Source organism: Mobula hypostoma, chromosome 10, assembly GCF_963921235.1.
Source record: "Mobula hypostoma chromosome 10, sMobHyp1.1, whole genome shotgun sequence".
NCBI lineage: Eukaryota > Metazoa > Chordata > Chondrichthyes > Myliobatiformes > Myliobatidae > Mobula > Mobula hypostoma.
In genome coordinates, this window is record NC_086106.1 from 100,033,379 (window position 1) to 100,048,902 (window position 15,524).

The window sequence follows — 15,524 nt, forward strand, 5'->3', positions numbered from 1 at the left end:
GAGTGTGAGGAGTCTGTAGTGTTTAGCTGATTGCCTAGCATCCACAAAGGGATTAGCTAATGCTGAACAGAAACCTAACAAACAAGCATAGCTTGGTGTAATTCAGCTTGTTCTTACATCAGGAATCTGCAGGATTTGTTGAAAGAAGATGAAAAGTGGATTTATTTAATCTTCGGTAGAGAGTATTTTGGAGAGATGGGATGGCCGATATCTCTCAGCATGGCAAGACTTCAGTATGGTAATGTGACTGAGCTTGTGAATAAGACTGAAACATGTATATATATATATATGTGTGTGTGTGTGTGTGTGTGTGTGTGTGAATGTTTATGTTCCTTGCTTTGTCTGCTTTTGAAAGGAAAGAGAGACTGCTTGATGTGTAACGATATCAGGCTCTACACCTGAAGTATAGACATACAGAGGCTGCATGCACACCATAATACAGAATTTATTATCAGCCTGACAAATATAATGTTAATGATTCCTGAGATCGAATGAAATAGCATTTTTGTCTTTGCATACCTCCTAATCCACGGGTACACCAGAACTGTGATTGTGAACTGCACAGTAGATTCCCCTAAGCTGTGAGTGTGCAGTTTGGTATTGATTAGAATGAATGTGTTGTACCATCTGCCCGTTATTTCAGTAAACTGACTTCTCAGGTGCTCTGGCACTTGTCTTGAACAAAATGGGCACTTCATAGGGATCATTCAACTTCTGCTCAGTAATTGCTGCAACAATCCTTTTTTATGGTTTTGTGATGAGACTAAAAATATGTATTTTGTATGACGGCTATGTAGAGATCAGGCTTCTACTGCTGAAATTACAATCTTTAAGGAATCACATTGCTTGCTCAGGTTAAAGCGAAACAACTACTTGATATCAAAAAAATACTGATGTTCAAAGCTATTTAGTGCCATTTCATACAGGGTGACTTGTTTACAGGTGGCTATCTAGTTGTACTGAAGTTCATTAAATAAAAGTCAGTGGATTGAACCTATTGCCCATAATAGTTAATTTTTATTTTCTTGCAGTTTGTGATAAGGGGTAGCTCACCTGAGTCAGCCTTCGGATGATGGGAAAAAAAACGAAGCATATTTTTCTCAGTAGCTGACTGGTGAAATGTGGAATTCTGAGAAGGAATTTGGATCACTGTTAATTAGAGAAATGGATATTAACTGCGTCTGCATTTTAATTCTAGTTTTCTTGTGGTATTTGTACATTCTGAAAGAAGAGAGTAGAGTTTGAATTAATATTATACAATTCAATAATGTTATTCAAAGATTGATGATTTACCACACTGACTTCTTGTATTAGCTGCATTTCTCCTCAAGCATACTAAGTAATCTTATTTTGTGCTTCTTTTTTAAATATGTTACATAATCTGCACTACAAAGGTTTACTTAGATAGAACGGTTTTGCAGAACATTTTGTTGAAGAGTTGCTATACAGCTTAAAACTTATCATTGTGAAGGCATTGTTGAAGGCTAAATCAAGTGCCAAAGGCCATTCTCACAGCAGTCCCACCGATCCAGGTGTAGGTCTGATATAATAAAAATAAATCTGGTATTTTTTTTTGGGGACATGTTAAAAAATGTTTCAATAATAGTTTCATCCTGGGGTTAGTGAGATGGGCTCCAAGCCACCTGTCAGGAGTTTTATTAACAGACCAGATAATCTTTGAAATTTGTCCATCCTACTCATGTGATTTATTTTTTTATTTCTCAGCTCTCCACCAGAGGGAGTTCCTTCCACAAGTAAACCTGCCTGTTACTGATGGTAGAACAGAGGGAAAGGACAAATAATAATATGATGGCCTCTCACTTTGATTGTGAAGAAAGAAAGTACTTTAACTTTCTGATCAAAGTGAATAGTACAAATTCAAAACATATTTGGCCATTTGACTTAAATGAACTAAGTTGTATGTTTTGTATACGGTGACACATATGTACCTTGATAATACATTTACTTTGAACCTTGATACGATCAGAAGGTGACTGAGGACATTGAAGGGAATGCCAATCATCTCACCTTGTCAATCATTTAGATGGTGGTAAGCTGACAAAGAGTACATGAAAAGCAAACAATTGCAGACATCAACCAAAACGTGACTGAATGTGAAAGCAGAGCTAGCAGCTGAGATAATTGTCATAACGCCATAAGACACAGGAGCTGAATCACTAGCTTGGTCCATCGAGTCTACTCTGCTATTCTATCTGACTTATTATCCCTTTATCTTTCCTTCTCTCCATACCTTTGACACCCTTACTAATCAAGAACCTATCAACTTTCTCTTTAAATATACCCAATGACATGGCATATACAGCCATCCAAAACAATAAATCCCCACAGATTCTCTGCTCTTTGGCTGAAGAAATAACTCCCCATCTCTGTTCTAAAGGGACATCCTTGTATTTTGTGGCTGTGCTGTCTGGTGCCAGACTCCCCCACTAGAGAAAATGTCCTCTCTACATTCACTCTATCTGGACCTTTCAACATACGATAGTTTTCAATGAGATCCCCCTTCTTCAGGTTTATGCAGCAGCCATTTTCTGTGATTTCATAGTTGTGAGCTAGTACATAGGATACAAGGACTGGATCTTTCTGAAATGTGAACGATGATAGACCACCCATTTGAATTGCAGAATTGCACAGCTGATGGATGCTGCCTCATTGTATTAGCAACTTGAGTTCAAACCTGAAGTCTGGCACTGCCTATGTGAGACTTGCACATTGTCCCTGTGACCATGTGGATTTCTTGTGTGTGCTCCTGCTTCCTCCCACCTCACAAGAACCATTGTAAATTGCACTTAGTATGTTGGTAAATGATAGGATCTGAGGGAAGTTGTTGGGAATATTGGAAATTGGGGGGGGGGAGGATTTGTTTTGGATTAGAGTAAATGAGTGCCTTATGATTGGCATGAGCATATTCTCACAGTGTAATGATGACAAAGAACACAACTTCTGTTATTTATTCAATGGATGTGGGCATTATTAGCAATGGCAGTATTTATTGTTCATCCTTTTTTAGTCTCTGAATTAAGGAGGCATTGTTGAGTCTGGAAACACTCAGTGAACTCTTTATTAGGTACGAGAGTGGAACCTGGTGTGGTCGTCTGCTGTTGAACTCCCATCCACTTCAAGGTTTGATGAGCTATGCATTCAGAGATGCTCTTCTGCATACCACTGTTGTAAAATGTGGTTATTTGTATGGCTGTTGTCTTCCTGTCAGCTTGAACCAGTCTGACCATTCTCGTCTGACCTCTCCCATTAACAAGTTATTTTTGCCCACAGAAACGCAGCTCACTGGTTGTTTTATTTTTTGTTTCTTTGCACCATTCTCGATAAACTCTAGAGATGGTTGTGCATGAAAATCCCAGGAGGACAGCCATTTCTGAGATGCTCAAACCACCCTGTCTGGCACCAACTATCACTCCATGGTCAAATTCTGAACAACAACTGAACCTCTTGACCATGTCTGTAGGCTTTTATGCATTAAGTTGCTGCCACATGATTGGCTGATTAGATATTTGCATTAACAAACAGGTGTTTTGGTGTATCTAATAAAATGGCTACTGAGTGTAGGATACCAGTGAACTGAGAGAGTGTTTGAAATAACTCATTACTTTTATTGTTACCACTTCTAGTGTTAGATTTTACTTATTTTAAGATTCAGGCAAGTATTTGAGTTTAAGTTAATCAGGATCCATAGTTTGATTTGAATTCATGCCCCTGGATCAATGATCCTGTCCTTTGAATATTAATCCAATAACCTAACCATAATGCAACCGTACCCACCACTAGCAATAAATATGCTTGAAGAAAGAAATAAATGGCCTGACCTATTTTGTGTCAATTTATTGATCTATGTTCTATAATAAAACTCAAAAATAATGCTGTATTTTCATTGCAACACCTGTCTGTAGAAGAGTTTTTTTTTAGCACCTTGACATGTTTACTGCATTCATCATTCTTGATCATTGTCACCAAAAGCTTGCCAATTTTTTTGATGCTGGAAAAAACATCAAGTCCACTTTTTATCTCCAGCATCCTATCCGCGCCCCAGTAGCAACATCATCCTAATTATAAACAAATTCGCACAACAGATTAGCATAATGAATGATTTGAGATTCATGTGCCTTTTCTGTGTAACAGCCAGCTGAGGAAGCTGAGAAATAAGATGCTTTCAATAAACAAGAAAGCACTGTGGGAATTCAGTTCATGGCTGATGAACTGTAATCTCATCGTCTTTCAGATCCACAACATTGTCAGAATCTAATACTGCATTCTTAATGATGAATTTATGGGCTTGGAATACGAAATAATTCCCAGTACTCCTGTCGCTGCACATACGATATTGAAAGGAAATATTTCCATTTGAACCCTGAACATCAAAAGATACAGACAGTAAAATCTACATTTCCATACATGAGACAGGGTTGTTTCTCAAGATATATTCTTTTCATCAGTCTACCTAAAATAGAACTTACCATTTTCCAAAGGTGAACTGATTATAAATTTAGCATTTTAATTATAAATCATTAGAATAAAATAATTTGAAGCTCCTGATCTTTAACAAGTCGCGTCTTTGTCAGGATATGATCAGACTTTGTAATTGCACGTACATTTACAACTTCAGATTTTTATTCATTTTATTTATATATTGAGATACAGCACAGAATTGGTCCCTCCAGCCCTTCGAGCTGTGCCACGCAGCAATCCCCGATTTAACCCTAGCCTAATCACAGGACAATTTGCAATGACTAATTAATCTAGCACAGACTTTGAGACTGTGGGAGGAAACTGGAGCACCTGGAGGAAACCCGCACGCTCATAGAGAGAATGTACAAACTCCTTACAGACAGCAGAAGGAATTGAGCCTGGGTTGCTGGTATTGTAAAGCATTGTGCTAACCACTATGCTACCATGCCACTCTTTGAACATAGAACAGTAGTGCATAGAAAAAAAGATTTTTGGCCCATTATGTCTAAGTTAACCATGATAGCCATGCAACTAATCCCATCTGTCCACACATGGCCCACCTCCCCCTTTTCGCTGCCTGGTTATGTGTCTGCCTAAATGCCTCTGAAATGTTCCTGACATATCTGTTTCCACCACCTCCCATGGCAGTACCTTCAACGAAAAGGCAAACAAAACAAAAAGCCTTGCAAATCTCCTTTAAACTTTCCGCTTCTTACCTTAACTCTATACCCTCTAGTATTTTGACATTTCCACCTGAGGGTACAAAATAATTCCAACTAATACTATTGCCAATGCCTTATCTTCTGAAACACAGCAAACCACCAAGAAAACAGGTATTTAAAATAATCCCAAATCAGTAAAATAGCCAACAAGATGATTTATTTATTCTATCAGAGTTGTCTTTCACCCTGTATTGTAGTTTGAAAGGACATGTTGTGCAGCAAGCTTGGAGTTATTAGGAGTCTTATGCTCCAGGATGTTAAGCCAGGAACCTTGCTGAAGTAACAGCTTCAGGCTATACTTTTCAATCACTCACAAATTGTTCCACATTATATCCTCTTGGAATTTGCTATGCACCAGAATGAATATGAAACACATTATTCTGTCAGTTTTCCATTAGCAATTGATTACAAGCGGAATATGATTTCTGAACTTTAATTAGTATTTTAAAAGCTAATGTTCAAAGCCATTTCCAGTTCTTGTCTTACCTTCATCTACCAAATCAATCTATTGGAATTACTATATCTCTACTGGTTTTATGAAAAGAAACTCTGAGAGTTACTTAATTTGAGAATACACAGAATGTATTCCATTGTAATTAAAACCTCATTTGTAGTTTTTTTTGTAGCAGAAATTAAAAATGTACTAAATGTTATTTTCCCTTTTTTGGGAAACATAACATCACAGGGCGTGCCATCATCATAACTTCACAATTCACCTAAGTTTTTTTTAATGGTTCAGAATATGAATGCCCTTTATACTCGAGAAAAGGGATATCTGATTAATTTTGTTAATGTATTGCCTTGGAACTGATTAATACTCAGTCAATCAAATCATTGTTGCAGGACTGCTGAAGAGTCATTTAAATTTTAATAACCATGTGCTTAGCTCACTACCTGAAATTTGTATTGTGTAAAATCTAATAGATGTTTACTTCTGTAGATTAGTGTGATTTAGTCCTCTGAGTATTTGTTGGTATGTAGCCTACTACTGTAGTAATATTGTTTTTGACAGGTAATAAATCAACATATAAGTTTTTTTCTGTTAATACAGAGGAGAGAAAAATGAATTATCGAAGTGCAATGAACAACATTGTTCTGTAACCCTATCTGACTGTTCAAAATTGCAGCCGATTTTTATGCAGTGCAGTCTTCTTAAAGTTTAATACCGTGGGTATTCCTTATCCTGTATGCTCATTGTGGTTCATAAAGATCTTTACACTGAAATAAAATATTAATTTATTAAATAAAATACAAAGTTTTCCAGAAGTATTTAGAAACAAATGTCCTTCGATAGATTGCGCTTTTTAAATGAAAGACAACAGTCCCAGACAATCAAATGTCTTTCTCTCATTCATCCCCTTTTTCAGACGTGTTGGCTTTTTGAAGTACAATGCTTTGAGGTAATGTTAAGGACACTATGTATGCTGTCCTTAATCATGGACGAGCTCCCCCTATTGAATGACTAGGACATGTACATTAACATAATGCTTACAGACTCTAAACCTACTAAATTAGTTTCGAAAAAGCAAACATTGCATTCTCACAATTTATTGTAACATTGTATTCACACCTCACGTGCTCTTGATTTCAAGTTCCCTGGCCCCAGTCATTTTATTTTCATTATGGATGTCCAGTCCCGAAACACCTCCATCCCCCACGAGCAAGGCCTGAAAGCTCTCTGTTTCTTTCTGGACACCAAACTCAATCAGTTCCCCTCCACCACCACTTTCCTCCATCTGGTGGAACTTGTCCTCGCTCTCAATAATTTCTACTTCAGCTCCTTCCACTTCTTTCAAACAAAAGATGTAGCCATGGGCACTCACATGGTTCCCAGTTATGCCTGCCTTTTTGTCAGCTACGTGGAACAATCTATGTTCCAAGCCTACACTGACATCACTCCCCAACTTTTCATACATTACATCGACAACTACATTGCTGCTGCTTCCTACACACTTGCAGAGCTCAGTGACTTCATCCACTTTGCCTTCAACTTCCACCCTGCCCGCAAATTTACCTGGTCCACTTCTGACTCCTTTTCTCATTTTCTCTGTCTCTTTCTCTGGAGACAGCTTATCCACAGATGTCTATTACAAACCCACAGAATCTTACAGCTACATACATCAAAGTTGCTGGTGAACGCAGCAGGCCAAGCAGCATCTATAGGAAGAGGTGCAGTCGACGTTTCAGGCCGAGACCCTTCGTCAGGACTAACTGAAGGAAGAGTGAGTAAGGGATTTGAAAGCTGGAGGGGGAGGGGGAGATGCAAAATGATAGGAGAAGACAGGAGGGGGAGGGATGGAGCCGAGAGCTGGACAGGTGATAGGCAAAAGGGGATACGAGAGGATCATGGGACAGGAGGTCCGGGAAGAAAGACAAGGGGGGGGGGTGACCCAGAGGATGGGCAAGAGGTATATTCAGAGGGACAGAGGGAGAAAAAGGAGAGTGAGAGAAAGAATGTGTGCATTAAAAAGAGTAACAGATGGGGTACGAGGGGGAGGTGGGGCCTTAGCGGAAGTTAGAGAAGTCGATGTTCATGCCATCAGGTTGGAGGCTACCCAGACGGAATATAAGGTGTTGTTCCTCCAACCTGAGTGTGGCTTCATCTTTACAGTAGAGGAGGCCGTGGATAGACATGTCAGAATGGGAATGGGATGTGGAATTAAAATGTGTGGCCACTGGGAGATCCTGCTTTCTCTGGCGGACAGAGCGTAGATGTTCAGCAAAGCAGTCTCCCAGTCTGTGTCGGGTCTCACCAATATATAAAAGGCCACATCGGGAGCACCGGATGCAGTATAGATGTATGTTGCTTGAATTTCCAGCATCTGCAGAATTCCTGTTGTTTGAATCTTACAGCTACCTGGATTATCCCTCTTCCCACCTTGTTACTTTTAAAAATGACATCCCCTTCTCTCAATTCCTCCATCCCCGCCAATTCTGCTCTCAGGATGGGGCTTTTCATTCCAGAAATAATGAGATATCCTTCTTCTTCAAAGAAAGGGGCTTCCCTTTCTCCAGCATCAACAATGCCCTCAACCACATCTTTTCCATTTCATGCACATCTATCCTCAACCCATCCTTCTGCCTCCCTACCAGGGATAGGTTTCCTCTTGTCTTCAACTACAATCTCACCAGACTTCACATCCATCACATAATTCTCAGTAACTTCCACCATCTCCAACTGGATCCCACTACCAAGCACATCTTTCCCTCACTCCCCCCACCACTGTCTGCTTTCTGCAGAGATTACTTCCTTCATGACTCCCTTCTCCATTCATCCCTCCTCACTGATCTCACTACTCGTACTTATCCTTGCAACCATAACAAGTGCTACACCTGCCCCTACATTTCTTCCCTCACAACAATTCAGGGTCCCAAACAGTCATTCCTGATGAGGTGACACTTCACCTGTGAGTCTGTTGGGGTCGTGTACTGTGTCCAGTGCTCCTAGTGTGGCCTCCTGTATATCGATGAGACCAGACGTAGATTGGGAGACAGCTTTACCTAGCACCTATGCTCCATCTGCCAGAAATAGTGGGTTCTCCCAGAAACCACCTATTTTAATTCCATTTCTTGTTCCCATTCCGGCTTTCAATCCCTGGCTTCCTCTACTGTCGCAATGAGACCACACTCAGGTTGGAGGAGCAACAACTTATATTCCTCTTGTCTTCACCTACAACCCCACCAGCCTCCACGTCCATCACATAATTCTCCATAAATTCCGCCATCTCCAGTGGATCCCATCACTAAGCACATCTTTCCCTCAAACCGCCCCCACACTTCCTGCTTTCCGCAGGGATCGCTTCCCTCCATGACTCCCTTGTCCAGTCATCCTTCGCCACTGATTTCCCTCCTGACACTTATCCTTGCAAGCTGAACAAGTGCTACACCCGCCCCTACACCTCCTCCAAAACTATTCAGGGCCCCAAAGAGTCCTTCCAGGTGAGGCAACAATTTACCTGAAAGTCCTTTGGGGATAAGCTTAGAGCGAAGATCAGTACCTTGGAGATAGGATGTGGTGGCCATTACAAGGACTTGGACGGCTCAGGGACAGGAATGGTTACTTCAAGTGCCGGGTTTAGATGTTTCATAAAGGACAGGGAGGGAGGCAAAAGAGGTGAGGGTACGGCAATGTTAATCAGAGATAGTGTCACGGCTGCAGAAAAGGTGGACATCATGGAGGGATTGTCTACAGAGTCTCTGTGGGTGGAGGTTAGGAACAAGAAGGGGTCAATAACTTCACTGGGTGTTTTTTTACAGGCCGTCCAATAGTAACAGGGATATCGAGGAGCAGAGAGGGAAACAGATCCTGGAAAAGTGTAATAATAACAGAGTTGTCGTGATGGGAGATTTTAATTTCCCAAATATCGATTGGAATCTCCCAAGAGCAAAGGGTTTAGATGGGGTGGAGTTTGTTAAGTGTGTTCAGGACGGTTTCTTGACAAAATATGTAGAAAAGCCTACAAGAGGAGAGGCTGTACTTGATTTCATATTGGGAAATGAACCTGGTCAGGTGTCAGATCTCTCAGTGGGAGAGCATATTGGAGATAGTGATCATAATTCTAACTCCTTTACAATAGCATTGGAGAGAGATAGGAACAGACAAGTTAGAAAAGCGTTTAATTGGAATAAGGGGAATTATGAGGCTATCAGGCAGGAAATTGGAGGCTTAAATTGGAAACAGATGTTCTCAGGGAAAAGTACGGAAGAAATGTGGCAAATATTCATGGGATATTTGTGTGGAGTTCTGCATAGGTATGTTCCAATGAGACAGGGAAGTTATGGTGGGGTACAGGAACCGTGGTGTACAAAGGATGTAATAAATCTTGTCAAGAAGAAAAGAAAAGCTTACAAAAGGTTTAGAGAGCTAGGTAATGTTAGAGATCTAGATGATTATGAGGCTAATAGGAAGGAGCTTAAGAAGGAAACTAGGAGAGCCAGAAGGGGCTATGAGAAGGCCTTGGAGGGCAGGATTAAGGAAAACCGTAAGGCATTCTACAAATATGTGAAGAGCAAGAGGATAAGATGTGAAAGAATAGGACCTATCAAGTGTGACAGTGGGAAAGTGTGTATGGAACCAGAGGAAATAGCAGAGGTACTTAATGAATACTTTACTTCAGTATTCATTATGGAAAAGGATCTTGGTGATTGTAGTGATGACTTGCAGCGGACTGAAAAGCTTGAGCATGTAGACATTAAGAAAGTGGATGTGCTGGAGTTTCTGGAAAGCATCAAGTTGGATAAGTCGACGGGACCAGATGAGATGTACCCCAGGCTACTGTGGGAGGCAAAGGAGGAGATTGCTGAGCCTCTGGCAATGATCTTTGCATCATCACTGGGGACGGGAGAGGTTCCAGAGGATTGGAGGGTTGTGGATATTGTTCCTTTATTCCAGAAAGGGAGTAGAGATAGCCCAGGAAATTATAGACCAGTGAGTCTTACCTCACTGGTTGGTGTGTTGTTGGAGAAGATCCTGGGAGGCAGGATTTATGAACATTTGGAGATGTATAATATGATTCGGAGTATTCAACATGGCTTTGTCAAGGACAGGTCATGCCTTACGAGCCTGATTGAATTTTTTGAGAATGTGACTAAACACATTGATGAAGGAAGAGCCGTAGATGTAGTGTACATGGATTTCAGCAAGGTTTTTGATAAGTTACCCCATACAAGGCTTATTGAGAAAGTAAGGAGGCATGTGATCCAAGGGGACATTGCTTTCTGGATCCAGAACTGGCTTGCCCACAGAAGGCAAAGAATGGCTGTAGATGGGTCATATTCTGCATAGAGGTTGGTCACCAGTGGAGTGCCTCAGGGATCTGTTCTGGGACCCTTACTCTTTGTGATTTTTATAAATGACCTGGATGAGGAAGTGGTGGATGGGTTAGTAAATTTCCTGATGACACAAAGGTTGGAGGTGTTGTGGATAGTGTGGAGGGCTGTCAGAGGTTACAGCAGGACATTGATAGGATGCAGAACTGGGCTGAGAAGTGGCAGGTGGAGTTCAACCCAGATAAGTGTGAAGTGACATACATCAAAGTTGCTGGTGAACGCAGCAGGCCAAGCAGCATCTATAGGAAGAGGTGCAGTCGACGTATCAGGCCGAGACCCTTCGTCAGGACTCTTCCTATAGATGCTGCTTGGCCTGCTGTGTTCACCAGCAACTTTGATGTATGTTGCTTGAATTTCCAGCATCTGCAGAATTCCTGTTGTAAGTGTGAAGTGGTTCATTTTGGTAGGTCAAATATGATGGCAGAATATAGTATTAATGGTAAGACTCTTGGCAGTGTGGAGGATCAGAGGGATCTTGGGGTCTGAGTCCATGAGACACTCTGAAGCTGCTGCGCTGGTTGACTCTGTGGTTAAGAAGGCGTACGGTGTATTGGCCTTCATCAATCGTGGAATTGAATTTAGGAGCCAAGAGGTAATGTTGCAGTTGTATCAGGTGGTCAGACCACACTTGGAGTACTGTGCTCAGTTCTGGTCGCCTCACTACAGTAAGGATGTGGAAGCCATAGAAAGGGTGCAGAGGAGATTTACAAGGGTGTTGCCTGGATTGGGGAGCATGCCTTATGAGAATAGGTTGAGTGAACTCGGCCTTTTCTCCTTGGAGCGACAGAGGATGAGAGCTGACCTGATAGCGGTATATAAGATGATGAGAGGCATTGATCATGTGGATAGTCAGAGGCTTTTTCCCAGGGCTGAAGTGGTTGCCACAAGAGGACATGTGTTTAGGGTGCTGGGGAGTAGGTACAGAGGAAACGTCAGGGGTAAGTTTTTTACGCAGAGAGTGGTGAGTACATGGAATGTGCTACCGGCAACAATGGTGGAGGCGGATATGATAGGGTCTTTTAAGAGACTTTTTGATAGTTACATGGAGCTTTGTAAAATAGGAGGCTATAGGTAAGCCTAGTAATTTCTAAGGTAAGGATATGTTTGGCACAACTCTGTGGGCTGAAGGGTCTGTATTGTGCTGTAGGTTTTCTATGTTTCTATGTTTTGTATCTGGTGCTCCTGGTGTGGCCTCTTGTATGCTCCTTGCAAGCGGAACAATTGATGTCTATTACAAACTCACTGGCTCTCACAGCTACCTGGACTATAGCTCTTCCCACTCTGTTACTTGTAAAAATGCCATCCCAGTCTCTGAATTCTTCCATCTCCATTGCCTTTGCTCTCAGGAGGAGTCTTTTCATTCCAGAACTAAGGCGATATCCCCCTTCTTCAAGAAAAGGGGCTTCCCTTCCTCCGCCATCAAGGCTGCCCTCAACTGGATCCCTTCCATTTTGCACACATCTGCCCTCACTCCATCCTCCCACCACCCCATCAGAGAAAGGGTTCCTCGTGTCCACCGCAACAGCCTCCACATCCAGCACATAATTCTCCTTAACTTCTACATCTCCAATGGGATCCACCACCGAGCACACCTTTCCCTCCTCCCCCTTTCTGTTTTCACAGGGATTGCTCTCTATGTGACTCCATTGTCCATTCGTCCCTCCTCACTGATTTCCCTCCTGGCACTTATCCTTGCAAGTGGAACAAGAACTACACCTGCCCCAACACTTCTTCCCTCACTACCAAGGGCCCCAAACAGTCCTTCCAGATTAGACGACACTTCACCTGTGAGACTGAATTCAATTGAATTGACTTTATTTCTTACATCCTTCACATACATGAGGAATAAAAATCTTTACGGTACATCTCAGTCTAAATGTGCAATCATAGTAATTTATAATAATTTATAATAAATAGAACAGTTAATGTAACATAGAAATACACTCAAATCAGCATGAGTTAATCAGTCTGATGGCCTGGTGGAAGAAGCTGTCCCAGAGCCAGTTGTTCATGGCTTTTATGCTGTGGTATCGTTTCCTGGATAGTGGCAGCTGGAATAGATTGTGGTTGGGGTGACTTGGGTCCCCAATGATCCTTCAGGCCCCTTTTTCATACCTGTCTTTGTAAATGTCCTGAATCGTGGGAGGTTTACAACTACAGATGTGTTGGGCTGTCTACACCACTCTCTGCAGGATCCTACGATTAAGGGAGGCACAGTTCCCATACCAGGCAGTGATGCAGCCAGTCAGGGTGCTCTCAATTGTGCCCCTGTAGAAAGGTCTTAGGATTTAAGGGCCCATACCAAACTTCCTCAACTATCTGAGGTAAAGAGGCACTGTTGTGCCTTTTTCACCACACAGCTGGTGTGTACAGACCACGTGAGATCCTTGGTGATGTGGATGCTGAGGAACTTGAAGCTGTTTACCCTCTCAACCCCAGCTCCATTGATGCCAATAGGGGTTAACCTGTCTCCATTCCTTCTGTAATCTACAATCAGCTCCTTTGTTTTTGCGACATTGAGGGAGAGGTTGTTTTCTTAACACCACTGTGTTAGAGAGATTACTTCTTCCCTGTAGGCCACTTGGTTATTGTTTGTGATTAGGCCAATCAATGTAGTGTCATCCACAAATTTAATTAGCAGATTAGAGCTGTGTGTAGCGACACAGTCATGTGTATACAAGGAGTAAAGGAGGGGATTTAGTACACAGCCCTGAGGGACTCCTGTGATGAGAGTCAGAGGGGTGGAGGTGAAGGAGCCCACTTTTACCACCTGCCGGCGATCTGACAGGAAGTCCAGGATCCAGCTGCACAAGGCAGGATCAAGGCCAAGGTCTGTTGGGGTCACATACTGTATCCAGTGCTCCCAGTGGGACTTCTTGTATATAGGTGAGACCCAGCATAGACGGATGCTTCGCAGAGCAACTTCTCTTCATCTGCCAAAAAAGTGGGATCTTCCAGTGGCCACCCATTTTAATTCCACTTCCCATTCCCATCCTCTTTTGCTGTCATGAAGAGGGCACACTCAGGTTGGAAGAGCAATACCTTATATTCCTTCTGGGTAGCCTCCAACCTGATGGCATGAACATTGATTTCTCAAACTTCTGGTAATGCTCCCCTTTCACCATTCCCCATTCCCATTTCCCCCTCTCACCTCATCTCCTTACCTGCATATCACCTCTCAATGATGTTCCTCCCCCTTTTCTTTCTTCCATGGTCTTTTGTCCTCTTCTGTCAGATCCCCCCTTCTCTAGCCCAGTGTCTTTTTCACCAATCAACTCCCCAGTCCTTTACTTCACTCCTCCCCCCACAGCCCGGTTTCACCTATCACCCTGTGTTTCTTTCTCCCCTCCCCTCACCTTCTTACACTGACTCCTCATGTTTTTTCTCTCCAGTCCTGTTGAAGGGTCTCAGCTGAAAAGTCGATTGTACTCTTTTTCCATTGATACTGCTTGGCCCGCTGAGTTCCTCCAGCATTTTGTGCGTATTGCCTGGATTGTCAGCATCGCCGATTTTCTGTTGCTTGTGATTCTCATAACGTGCAGCTTTTTCACAGGGTCAGCTGATGCATGAGGCGAAGAATTTTATAAAGGTCAACTGTGAAGGTTTCCTGACTCATAAAGGCATATCCTGCTGTCATCTTTCTTATGAAAGAAAGATAGAGCCAACTCCTCTCTACTTTCTAACTGTGCTTCCAAAGCTTGCTATGACAACCCATAATATTATACAATTATTGGTAAGGTGTTGAGGATATTAAAAAATACTGGGAAGGCAAATCTAAATTATTCCTTAGAAAACAAAAAGGTGAAATTGGGGACGATAAATGAAAGTTAGTAAAATACCTGTATGGTAGACACAGTATCTGAAATCCACCTATGAAGTAAAAACGTAGAACACATTCTAAGTTCCAATTACAATTAGATTCATGATGTGGGAGTTACTCTCAGCTGGTCGTCTGACATTGATTAAAAATGCTTAAGCTTTGCAATAATCCCATTTTCAGCTGTATTTTCAGAACAGTACCACACTTGTCACATTTAATAAAATATTACAGGATATTTGTTAAAGCAAGTATTTTTCAGGAACATTTTGCAACACTCTTTGATTATGCTGCTTCACTACAGATCGAGTTGGCAATGTGTGAAATGGAGGAGAAATACAAAACCTCCGCACAGCTCATTTTCTGATTTTAGACCACAGATAACAAGGCCATTCAGCCCATCAAGTCTGCTCCGCCATTCTACCATAGCTAATATATTATTCCCCTTAACTCTATTCTCCTGCCTTCTCTCCCTTTCCTATGACATCTTTACTAATCAAGAACCTATCAACCTCTATTTTAAATATACCCTATGACTTGACCTCCACTGCCATCTGTGGCAATAAGTTCCACATATTCGCCATTGTCCGGCTAAGGAAATTCCTCCTTATCTCCATCCTAAAGGGACATCCTTGTATTCTGAGCTGTTCTCTCTGATCCAAGGCTCCCCCACTATA

At 41.9% G+C, this 15,524-nt stretch overlaps 1 protein-coding gene across 4 annotated transcripts in view; it reads left to right on the top strand.

Moving 5' to 3' along the window:
- Positions 1 to 15,524, top strand: part of tenm1 (teneurin transmembrane protein 1) — a 2,340,669-nt gene that overhangs the window by 1,284,752 nt on the left and 1,040,393 nt on the right. The window contains exon 1 of one of the 4 annotated variants that reach the window (XM_063060939.1): positions 22 to 238. The exons of the other annotated variants lie outside the window; for them this stretch is intronic. The gene's annotated coding sequence lies outside the window, so the exon portion shown is untranslated. Of the gene's footprint in view, positions 1 to 21; positions 239 to 15,524 lie in introns of those variants that run through there. 4 annotated transcript variants of the gene reach the window in all.